General features: G+C 40.5%; 1 protein-coding gene across 1 annotated transcript in view; it reads left to right on the top strand.

Moving 5' to 3' along the window:
• The first annotated feature begins 238 nt into the window (after positions 1-238).
• Positions 239-11,710, top strand: part of SYNE1 (spectrin repeat containing nuclear envelope protein 1) — a 499,708-nt gene continuing 488,236 nt past the window's right edge. The window contains exon 1 of the mRNA XM_075126812.1: positions 239-679. The gene's annotated coding sequence lies outside the window, so the exon portion shown is untranslated. The remainder of the gene's footprint in view (positions 680-11,710) is intronic.

The following is an 11,710-nucleotide window of genomic DNA, read 5'->3' as shown; positions in this document are numbered from 1 at the left end:
GAGCCGAGAGAAGGAGATTGGAGGAGCGCGTGTTGTGAGGGCCAGCCCCTCCTGCTCCCACTAATGGAAACCTCCCCGGGGGGGGAGGGGACAGAGAGAAGGCTGGGGACAAATGACAGCCCAGCCGCTGCCTGGGAAACACTGCAAGGGGGCGGGCTAGCGCGCGCGTGTGTGTGCTGCTGGTGGTGGTGGGGTGTGTGTGTGTGGGGGCTATCTGCGCAGGGAAATCCTGCATCGCCTACAGCCACTTCGCCTCTCCCACTCTTACACGGTGCATCCCCGGAGCGATGCACTGCGTGTAGCGGCGGGGCGGGGCCAGAGCCTGGACAGGAGGGACGCGAAGGGGCCACATAGCCCTCCCCCCTCACACACACCTGCTTCCCCATCGCAAGGACGGCGAGAAGCCCGCGGTGGCGGGGGAAGGAGGGAGGCTCCGGCCGCATGGTTTGACTGCAGGAGGAGGGAGAGGGGAGGTGGCCGCTGCTAGGTGCCGCCGCGTGTGTGTACGGACGGAGCGTGTGTCGGATTGTTGCACTCGGTAACCAGGCAGCCGGGGGCTTCCTGTCAGCCCTGCAGGCACAGCCCCGGGACTCGGCGAGGAGGCAGGAGCCCGCGGAGAGCCCAGGGGCCGGGGCATCGGGAGGGCGGCCGCAGAGGAGCGGAGCGCTGCGGGAGAGAGGTACGGGGCTGGCCGGGGAAGCCGGCGGCGTTCGGAGCCAGCCGGCAGCCCGCGCCGCGCCGCGCCGCGCCGCCCGGCAGGCTTGCCCTCCCGAGCATGGGCGCAGGTTGGGTCGCTGCGTCCTGTGTGAAGATGGCTCAGTTTCTACAGTGTCATTTCCGTTAGGGGCAGCCCTTCTTCTGCCTCAGAGCCATGCAGGAACCGGGGACAGCGGTCTGTGGGGTATTGGTGGGGTTAAGAATAATGTATTTGATTCTGAACAGGAAAATATGGGATTGTAATCAAACCCTATGAGGCAGAGCACCCCACCACAGAAACTGTTCTTTGGCCTGAACCAAAACCCAGTGAAATCAGTGGCTTTCCATGGACTTCAATGGATTTTATAGATAAGGCCCTTACCCCAGGGAGCGGGTGTGTGTGTGTGTGTGTGTGTGTGGGGGGGGGGGGGATATGCACCAAAGGCTAGGGAACTGAACACACAAATGTTACAATACCATCCATTCCTGACATACACTACAGAGCAATTATATTTCACCTAGAAACAGTGACTTGTCAGGTTATCACTGTATGTATTTGCCCAGCTTGGGCTGTACAGAATAGTGATGCATTAAGGGCAAGAATATTGCAACAAAAGTTCCAACAAAAATGCACTGGGGTGTGTGTGTCTGTGTCTGTGTGGGTGCGTGTAAAAACTTTGAAGGATACCAGATCTGAAATATTAGCAGTCAAGGGTGTTTCTAGGATTTTGACATTGAGGCGTGATGATTTCTCCTCTAGTGATACTAGTGGTTACAGTATTAATAGTGGGAGAAGTGCTTGTTTGAACTATTCTCAGAGTCTGCTGTTATGGCCCAGATTGTGTGAGCAGATACTCATGAGTTATCCAGTTGATGTCAGTGAGACTACTCCTGTGATTAACTGCACAGCAATGTCAGTAAGGGGCTCATAATCTGTTCCTGTGTGATTTGTGGGGAGGTTGTATGTTGTTTCAGAGTGCCTACCAGAACCTTGCAAGTGCTGAGGCTGTTGTCCAAAAGAAACCCAGAAAGGATGTATTTTTCTGTTGTAGTATTGATGATAATCAATTTTGAGTGCTCTCTGAGCATCATTTTCACAAAGGCTAAGATGTGTTTTAACCCTTCAGGTCTATATAACAAAATGTTGCTAAACTATATTTAAATGTTACTTTCATCTGTCTGGGTGCTATGTTGACTTAATTATGAATAATAGAAATACTTTATTGATTATTGTAGTTAACCTTAAGTGGTAAATTATATGTCACAATGTTTTAAGAGTACAATATTGTAATTTTTGGAGATGTTCACTATTTCTGACAGCAACCACCTGTTCATTATTTTGTGGATATTTGAAACACTCTTTAATAAAATGTCTTAAAGAAAAGAGGAACTGATGTCCAAAAATCAAACAGATCATGCCCAAATGTGAAGTTTGAAAGACTGTCTCTGCTTTCCTGGATTTCTTTTCATTTATGATCTTAATTTTTAATATGTTGTCTTCAGACTGACTAAATCAGTGGCAATTCCATTTTATACCATTCGTTATGAAATACAACTGGATGGACATTAATCACTGATGTGCTCAATGTCATGTATGATTTGTATTTAAATTAAATCTCCTCTTCTTTTTCTAGCATTTGTTTCCATCTATATGGGGTCATCTCTTCGAGTCCTTCTCCATTCCGGTCTGTCTTGAAGCAGTTCCTTGGAAACTCCGCAGCTAATGAGATCCTTTTGTATAACATTCATCCATCTGGTTTTTGGTCTTCCAATCCTTCACTCTATTTCCTGTATTCTTCTGATCTTCTTTTCTCATGTCCAAACCACCTAAGCCTGGATACCTTCTGCTTTTTTATAATTGGTACCACTTTCACACTTCCCTTAGATTGTTTGTTCTGAATATGGTCCATTCTGGTAACTCCAAGCATCCATCTTAACATTTTCATTTCCATTGTACTTAGGATCTACTCCTGGCTCTTCCTTGGTGCCTAGCATTCAGAGCCATACAAAAGTGCAGGCTTAATTACTGTCTTATAGGTCTTGCTTTTCAATTTGATAGGCATTTTCCTATTGCAGATCACTCCACGCACTTCTCTCCATTTAGTCCATGCCTTTCCTGTTCTACATATAAGTTCATTGTTGAGTACACCATTATCCTGTCAAACTTAGGTACTTGAATTTCTGTACCTCTGGGTTGTGATTGGCTCCCCCAGACTTAGTCTCATTGTCTTTCTGAAATGCATCGTCAAATCTGTAGATCATATACTCTGTTTTGTGTCACTGATTTCCATGCCATTTCTTTCAAATAGATACCCATCTCTCTAAATCTTCTAGCACTCCCTCTTTGCTCTCCCCCACGAGCACTGCATCTTCTGCAGAAAGCATACACCTGAGAGCTACTTTCGCTGCTTGTTTTCTGTAAATCAAGCACCAACATGAACAGAAAGGGGTGTGATGCTGAGCCTTGATGCACTCCAACTCTTACAAGAAATTGCTGGGTTTCTCTATGTGGCCTCCTAACGGTGGTAACAGCACTTTTGTACATGTTGTGGATGACTCTAATATAGCCTTCAAGTATCTTTTATTCTCAGACGCTACCATATGATTTCTCTGACAACGGGGTCATCAGCTGTCTGAAGATCGATAAATACTATGTCCAAGGTTTTCCCCTTTTGCTTGTGGAAAAATATAGGGAAATCTTAATGCAGCAATAACATCTGTTGTTGACTTGCCTGGAACGAATCCAAACTGATTGTCACTGACCTTTTGCTTTTCTTCATAGTCTCTTATCAATAACTTTCTCTGAAATCTTCATCCTGTGGCTCATAAGTTTAATGCCAAGGTAGTTACACTTCTTGTATGTCTCTTTTTCTCTTAGAGCACATCAGTACCAGTATTTTTCTCAGGCATTAGCTGTCTTCTCAATCCTCACAATGGAATTAAACAGTTGTGTCAATATGTTCACACCTATTTGACCCAGGCACTTCCATACTTCTGCTGCTAAGCCATTGGGGCTGAGAGCTTTCTTATTTTTGCTTGTTGGTTCTGCAGCTTCTTCTAGGACTGGTGCCAGCAGACCGTGGTCTGGTTTCATCGTGCAGCATGGTTCTCTTGGAGTCTCCTCATTCATAAACATTTCAAAGTAATTTCTCCCCTCTTCCTTAATCTGGTTCTCATTGATCAATGTATTTGCACTTTCAGTGTAATTATTTTGATCTCACCAATGTCTTTAGTTTTCTTGTAGGTCTTCACCAGTCTATATATTTCCTTCTCACCCTCCTATGTTTCAAGACAGTCATATAAGCCTTCCATGGCTTTAGCCGTAGCGACTGCCACCTCTTTTGACTTCTTTATACTGCTGAAAATCTGGCTGTTGGAGCATTGCTTGCCAAAGTTAAAAATGCTTGTTCTTTTTCTCCACAACCTCTCAAACTTACTCATTCCACCATCAGATGTGATGGGGGTGGGTGGGGGGAAGGAGGAAGGCTCTTGCTTTTGTTTCATCAAGCAGACTCTTTGCACATTCTGGAATTTTGCTTGCAGTAGGCTTCCGTCATTGATTTGTATTTTCTCTTAACTCTTCTAAATAGATCTCCAACATGTTCATTTTAAACCCCTTGTTAACTTCATTAAGCTTCCAGTGCTTCGTTTTCTTTATTAATTTGGACCATTTTCTTCACATATTCACTATGTACCCATAGTCAAGAACTAGCATTCTATATTGAGTTGCACTGCTTTCCCCTGGGATGATCTTACAGTTTTTTGATGTTCTTCAGATTAGATTACTCCCTGATAAACCATCTACTACCTCCTACTACTGTTCTGATCCAGTGTTCTTCCTTCTTAGCGAAGATTGTATTGACTACTAAATTATATGTCTGCGTGTACTGTAAGATAGTTTCTCCTTCCTTGTTTCTATGTCCAGACCCATGGCTGCCATGCTACCTTTTAGAAGCATTTACTGTCGCTCTCCATGTAGACATTAAGATTTATCAGTGGAGTCACTCTTTCATTCTTTATAATTTTTTGTACAACAGTGTCCATTTCCCCCCAGAAATTCTCTTTTTCTTGTTCCTCCCATCCTACTTGGGGTTATGCACATGCAACATTTAGGGGGATGTTTTCAAGAGCTAACATAATGAAAATTATCCTATGACTTATCCTATCCACAACCACTGCACATTCCCACATCACTTTGTCTAAAGCTCCATTTATCTTATTCAAAATTCCATAGTATAATGGTTAATAGCCTTCCCCAGTACCTCTTCTCTTCGCTCCCTTCCATTTGGTCTCTTGAATGCAGGCAATCCATACTTTCCTTTTCATCACCAGCTCTGCACATTTTCCAGTTAATAAATTAATTGTTTTAATAAATGGTAGTTGTACTTCAGACTGTTACAATTTAAATAGACTGTACTCAAGAGTTTTCATAATTATGAATATACATCAGGATGGGGTATTTATTTTAGTTTATTAAAATTTGAGCTTGACTCATTAAAGGATACTTCACTAGGACTAGTTCCCTTTCTAGCATAAATTGCTACAGCCCATTGACTTCAGTGGAGTTATGCTGAGTTACATTAGTATTGGCACCTAGTGTCAAAGAAAACCCCTACTATGAATGTTCTTTCTTTTGAACAGGAAAGGGAGTCTTTATCACTATAGGCCACGTGCCCCTTTTTGCTTGGAAGTCTCAGGACTGATCAAGAATTTTAGTGTTTTTCTGTCTGAGTAGAACAGTTAAGAGTTAAAGTTGCGGAAAGGTAAGTCTACACTTCTCGCTGGAGGGAAAATTTCCAGCTTGAGTAGACATACCCATGCTACCTCTGATTGAGCTAGTGTGCTAAAAATAAAAGAGTAGCCATGGCGCAAGCTGTGGGAGGGGCTAGCAGCCTGAGTACATACCCATCCGAGAAGGTAGGCACCTTAGTGTTATTATATTTTTCCTGGCTTCACAGAAAATATAAAAAGCAAATTCACGTTTTAGATCTCCTTCCTACAAATGTTTATACAGGTGCCTAACTTGAAACAATGCACTGAAATTAGTGGGACTGTTCAGACACTTAAAGTTAAGCACATCCCTGTATGCTTGCAGGACTAGAGCCTCGCTGACCATTTTACAGTCTGCAGAGTAAGGTACAGGGCATTTGTATGATGAATATGCCATATTCTAAAATGCCAAACATTCAGCTTACGTTAAATATGACCTCTCACCCCAGACCCCCCATATGTTCAATTTATAAGCCCTCAACATTATGTTTTAAAGTGCAAAAGCATGCAGAAATATAACTGCCAGAACAAGAAGCATCTGAAGCTCCAGAGTGGGTACTTCACTTGCTTTTTCAGGGAAAAAAACCTGATCATTTTCCAATATTAATTCTTTCAGTTTTGGAGTGGAGACATTTACAATATCTTAGAACCCAGCGTCCTGTTTGAATGTCTCTATATAGCGTCCTTTTTGAAAGGTCAGCATTTACATCTTCCTTCATCTTCTTTTTCCGAAAGCAATCCCTGATGTAGAAAAAAAGAAGTACAAAGTGACATTGATGGGAGTTGGGAACAGCAGTATCTGAACACTTTCCAGAGCCAAACTGATGTTTTTTCCATGATCTTATGTGGTGTATGTTTAAGAGCCAGCAGATTTTGGGAGAGCAGCAGCGCACATAAGCTGGTTGTATTGTACAATGCATTTGCGAACAAGTACAGATTTGCAATTTAAATGTGGTCCAATAGCGATTTCTTTCTTTTATTCACAAGATTAAAAACCAAATGGTATCTCTGCTTGAAACACTGTTATACTATTGCTTTTCAGGTTTTAATTTTATCCTTGAAACAGACTTAGTACAGTGTAGTTGCTACAGCTGTAGCTGAGCGCTTTGGGCTATATAAGAGCATATTTGGCTGCTTTATTAAACTTTCTTCCCGAGGGAGCATAATTTAAGATATTGGCACGGGACTGGAGGCCAGGACCTCCTGAGTTGTAATCCCAAGTGTATCCTTGTCAACACACAAAACTAACACCAGTTTAACCAAAACCAGTTTTTAAATCATTTTAATAAAGCCCTGTGTGGACATTTTAAATCTGTTTGCACCAGGCATATATCTTGTTAGCTTAAGTCAGCTATTGACTGTTGTTTACACATTCTGATGACTAGTGGCCAGATCCAATGACCAGTAGCTGAGCACTACGAACATTGTGATACAAAGCACATGATTAGTAATATCAAAATAATAATAAAAAACAATACTTTCTTTTTTTAGTTAAGTGTTCATCCTGTCATTTGCATATTTCTGCTATTCCCTTCCTCTTTCTGCTAGACTGTAACATAACTATGAATTTGTATTCTGTTGGGTTAGTAACCCTCTACCAAATGGATTTATTATTACTAACAATAATTGTAATTCACAGTGCACTACATACTATAAATACTATAAAGGTATTTTTGTATGCTTTTATGGATGTAAGCATTTTTCTCTTCCAATATAAACATAATAATAACAAAAGGTACTTTTTACTTCTATGGTTCCTCTTATCTAAGGCCCTGGAAGCATTTTTACAAACATGAATGAATTAAGCCATCTACCAACAATTTTTAAAAATTAATTGAGGCCTAAGAAGGCAGCAGGATCAATTTATAGGCGGGCCAAAGATCGCTCATTTGAAAGGGGCGGAAATTTCTTGAATGCTCTCCTTAAATAGTGTGTGAATTAGTGTGAAATGGTACACATGTAAAAGAGCAAACACTACAGCTTCTCAAAATATAGTTTTTTTGACCAAAAGACAGACACGTATTTTGCTGTTTCCCATTTTTCAACCAGGAAACACCTTTTCTGTCATCAACGAGAGTGTTAGATTGGATACTGAAATTAAGTATAGCGTGCAGAAGATTCTGCGTGGGTTTTTAAGACTATCACATATTCATTAGTTATCACATGTTTTATAACTCTAAAGAATAGAAGAATGAGATACCACGAGATCTCCTAGTGCTTGGTCCAGGTCTACCAATAAATGGAAACTTGTTTATTTTCATTCAGTGGCCTGTTTTTAAGTACAGCTAACATGTTTCTAAGTGTTCTGAAATAATTTAGGCCTTCTCATGAAAAAGGTAACATGAGAGATTTGGTACTAGTGTTCTCTACATGAGATAAGATTTCCCTTTTCTTACATTTGCAGAAAAAGTAACATATTCTACAGAGTTTAAAACCAGTGCCATGCAAGAGCCGATTTCTGTTCTTGGGTTGACATGCACAACTGCCATTGACTTTACTGGGGTTTGTGCTTTTATCTGAGGGCAGAAATTGACTATTCATCTTTTATTTTTATTTTAAAATCACACTGGGCCACACATGTGCCCAGGCAGATGGCAATTATGTCTTTAAATGAGATGAACGTTTATTACACTGTTAAGTATACTTGTTCATTTTTATCTCATATCCTTAGTCTCTGTACAGTAGAACCTCAGAGTTATGAACACCAGAGTTACAAACTGATCAGTCAACCACGCACCTCATTTGGAACTGGAAGTATGCAATCAGGCAGCAGCAGAGCCAAAAAATACCCCAAAGCAAATACACTACAGTACTGTGTTAAACATAAACTACTAAAAAAATAAAGGGAAAGATTAAAATAAAAGATTTGACAAGGTAAGGAAACTATTTCTGAGCTTGTTTAATTTAAATTAGGGTAGTTAAGACAGCATTTTTCTTCTGCATAGTAAAGTTTCAAAGCTGTATTAAATCAATATTCAGTTGTAAACTTTTAAAAAAACAACCATAACATTTTGTTCAAAGTTATGAACAATCTCCATTTGTCAGGTGTTCGTAAGTGTGAGGTTCTACTGTATATCTCTGTCAACAAGTAAATGTAATTAATAATATGGCATAACAATAATAATGTAACAAAAATAAGGCTTTAGTCACCTGTAGAATGCTAAAACCTAGAGCATCTTGCAGACTACTGGGTACTTCAGTCTAAGTTTTATAGAAATGCTTGTATTTAGAGCTAATTTTCTAAAGCATTGCTGTTTTAAGTCATGCAATTGCCATTAAAGACAAGGACTCCAAATAGTTACAAATCTATGCATGTTTTGAAAATGTATTCTTTCAAGTTTTTAATACGTATGGCTGATACACAATGGGAAAACCTGCTAGTTTTTTATAATGAAATGTTTTTCCGTAAGTGCTGTAAATATGTTTAGTGAATGGAATTTTAATAGTATTTGCAACTCTAAAGAGTAAAACATTGTTAGAACAACAAACAGATCTTATGCCTTGAGATATAAACTGATTGCCTGTGGGAGGTGAGGAAAAAATATACTCCCCATTACACTGCAAAACTATGTGCATTTTGGGTTTTGTTTTTTATCTTCCTTTGAAGCATCAGGTGATAGCCACTACTGGAGACAGGATACTAGACTACAAAGAATGTTCCTTTAATCTGTGTTGGTAATGCCTACTATATGTTCCTATGGTTCTTTCTCGTTGATGAGGTGACTGTGGTGATGCTGTTGTTTCCGTGTCTAATACCGTTTTCTTTCCCTATCTGTTGCAGGTTAGTTCCCCCTCTTTATATTAGAATCACTTCTCACTGCTTACAAAGGAGCTTTCAAATTATGATTTAGGGCCATGAATTCTCACTACACAGCACTCACTCTTTATTCTCAGCAAGATAATTTATTAATTGCTACAATCCCATTTATAAAGGTGAACTGGCTCAACCTGTACATTTTATGCAGAGAAAACAGTATGTGTAAGGGAAATCTAAATATATATGCACTGCACCATAGTCTAGATTATTTTACATTGGAATTGGAATTTACTAAGGAGTAAGTATCTTCCTCAACTGGTCTAAACCAACATTAACTTCATTGGTGCTTCACCGATTTATACCAGCTGAGGATCTAGGTCCACATGTTTTGAGTGGGTTAATAAATGATCATCCAGACCCAGTTCATACAAGTATTTTAAGAAAATAATATTTTTATTGCATCAGTAGGGAAAAAGAACTCTGTTGTTGACAACAAAACTAAGGCTAGTTCTTTTGAAAAATAAAAATACAGTGTATTCAATTGATGTGGCTGTCTTTGGACCACTCATTGAATAAGCTGATACACTGCACATATAGATACTCAAAGTTAATCATTAAGAGGGCTGAATAATTCTGTGCATCCTTGACTCAGTTTGGTGGACTAGGTTCACTGCAACTGGAGGAGAGAGCTGCAAATTGCAACTATTTTCACCAGCACAATCCACTGTACTTCAAAGGGGATTTAACTTTTTGGGGGAGGGCAAGCACTGTTTCCATTGCCAAACTACCTTGTGGGTTTTGTTAGGGAAAGGTAGCTTTAATTTTTGTAAGGAGCACCAGAATGGGCTCTGCCACAGTGTGTGACCTGAATTGATACATCCCAGAATTGCTCTGGCCATGCTTCTCTCTGGCCAGAGCCATCCACTGATCAACACCAGCATTTGACTATTTGCTGTAAGAGATAATAATACATGTGGTACAGGTGCAGCTGTCAGGGTATTACTTATGTTTGTAGTTGGAGAGTAGACAGTCGGGAGGTGTTTTTAATACTGTGTCAGCTAGCCCTGCACAGGAGCACCTCCAGCTGCATGCAATAAAAAATGCCTGCACCTTGTCTAAATTACTGTTCAAAATGTTAGCAAATCTGTTCCAGCTGAACCCATGTTTCACACTTCCTTAGTGTTGGTACAGATATAACATACAGATAGTGCTGCAGAGCCTGATTATCCTCTCACTGAAACAGGTGCAATCAGAAACAATGCCACTGAAGTCAGTGGACTCACACTGATGTAAAACTGTTAGGATTAAGAGGAGAATTAGACCTGCAGAATCATACACTCTTTGGTATGAGATTTTGAGCACAGCACTGTGAATAGGAACAATGGGCTGGATCCTGACTCCCTGCTCTGTCTACTTTGTACTGCTCTGGCAGTGCAAAGAGGACCAAGAATTGCCTAAAATGGCAGACCGGGATTCCCTGGACATAAGGGTGTAGGGAGTATTTCAAGGGCAGAAGGGGACATGATGAGGGTGGAACTGGAGCATGATGTGCTTTTACAATCCTCAGATAGTGGTGCAGACCCTGCAGGAACATTCTAGACTGCCTACCGTAGAACAGTCTAACGGCTGCTCTCTGTTAGGGCAGTGGGCATTTTGGCTCCAGGATCAGGGGAGTACAAAAAAGTGTACTACAGCTACTTTTCCCACCCCCTCCCAGGCCCTGTGTCAAGTGCAGTTCAGCTGTGTCGGGGGGAGGGAGGGCGCTGGCCCTGTGTATGCACTATGCATAAAACAAGGTAGAAAGGAATGTTCTAGGTCTGTATCCACTCATTTCTCTTCCACTGAGGAGCTAACCCCCCTGGAAGTCCAATTTTTTCTTGCTGTTCAGAAGTCAGGATATTGTTTTACGGTAGCATTTTGGAGGCCTAAGGTGCTGCTGTAACAGGGCAGTTTTACACTGATGTAACTCCATTGATTTCAGTAGAGTTACACTAGCATAAAACTTGAGTAACAGTGGTGAATTAAGGATCTGTAATGTTAATTACACTTTAAATGTTATGCCAAGTGACCAAAAAAGCAACTTTACTGTACACTACGACTGTGATTAAAAAATTATAATAGGCAAAGTGAGACATTTCAGATTATGGACAGTAACCTAGTAGAACTAGCGATTAACATTTTATCCTGATCAAAAAGTTATTACCTGTTCTTTTTTAATGCAATGAAATATAGTGATAGTTTTAAACTATTTCAGTTTTACCAGGGACTTTATATTTCTTCCTTTAGATGCAATATTATTTTAATATTTGATGTACCGTAGCCTTCTGAAACAGCATACTCAATCCTGTCATAAAAAGTATCAATGTCTGGCATGTTTTCAGTTGACTTTAATCGTTTGTTTGTGTACTTTCAGTTGAAGTAGTGCTTGCCAACCAGGCTTTCAGCATTAATTGTGTCTCTGGCTTGAGCAATACAATATATGCCATG

The sequence above is a fragment of the Caretta caretta genome, chromosome 3 (genome assembly GCF_965140235.1).
Source record: "Caretta caretta isolate rCarCar2 chromosome 3, rCarCar1.hap1, whole genome shotgun sequence".
NCBI lineage: Eukaryota > Metazoa > Chordata > Testudines > Cheloniidae > Caretta > Caretta caretta.
The sequence above is the reverse complement of the archived record's forward strand: the minus strand, read 5'-3'. Positions and strand labels throughout refer to the sequence as shown.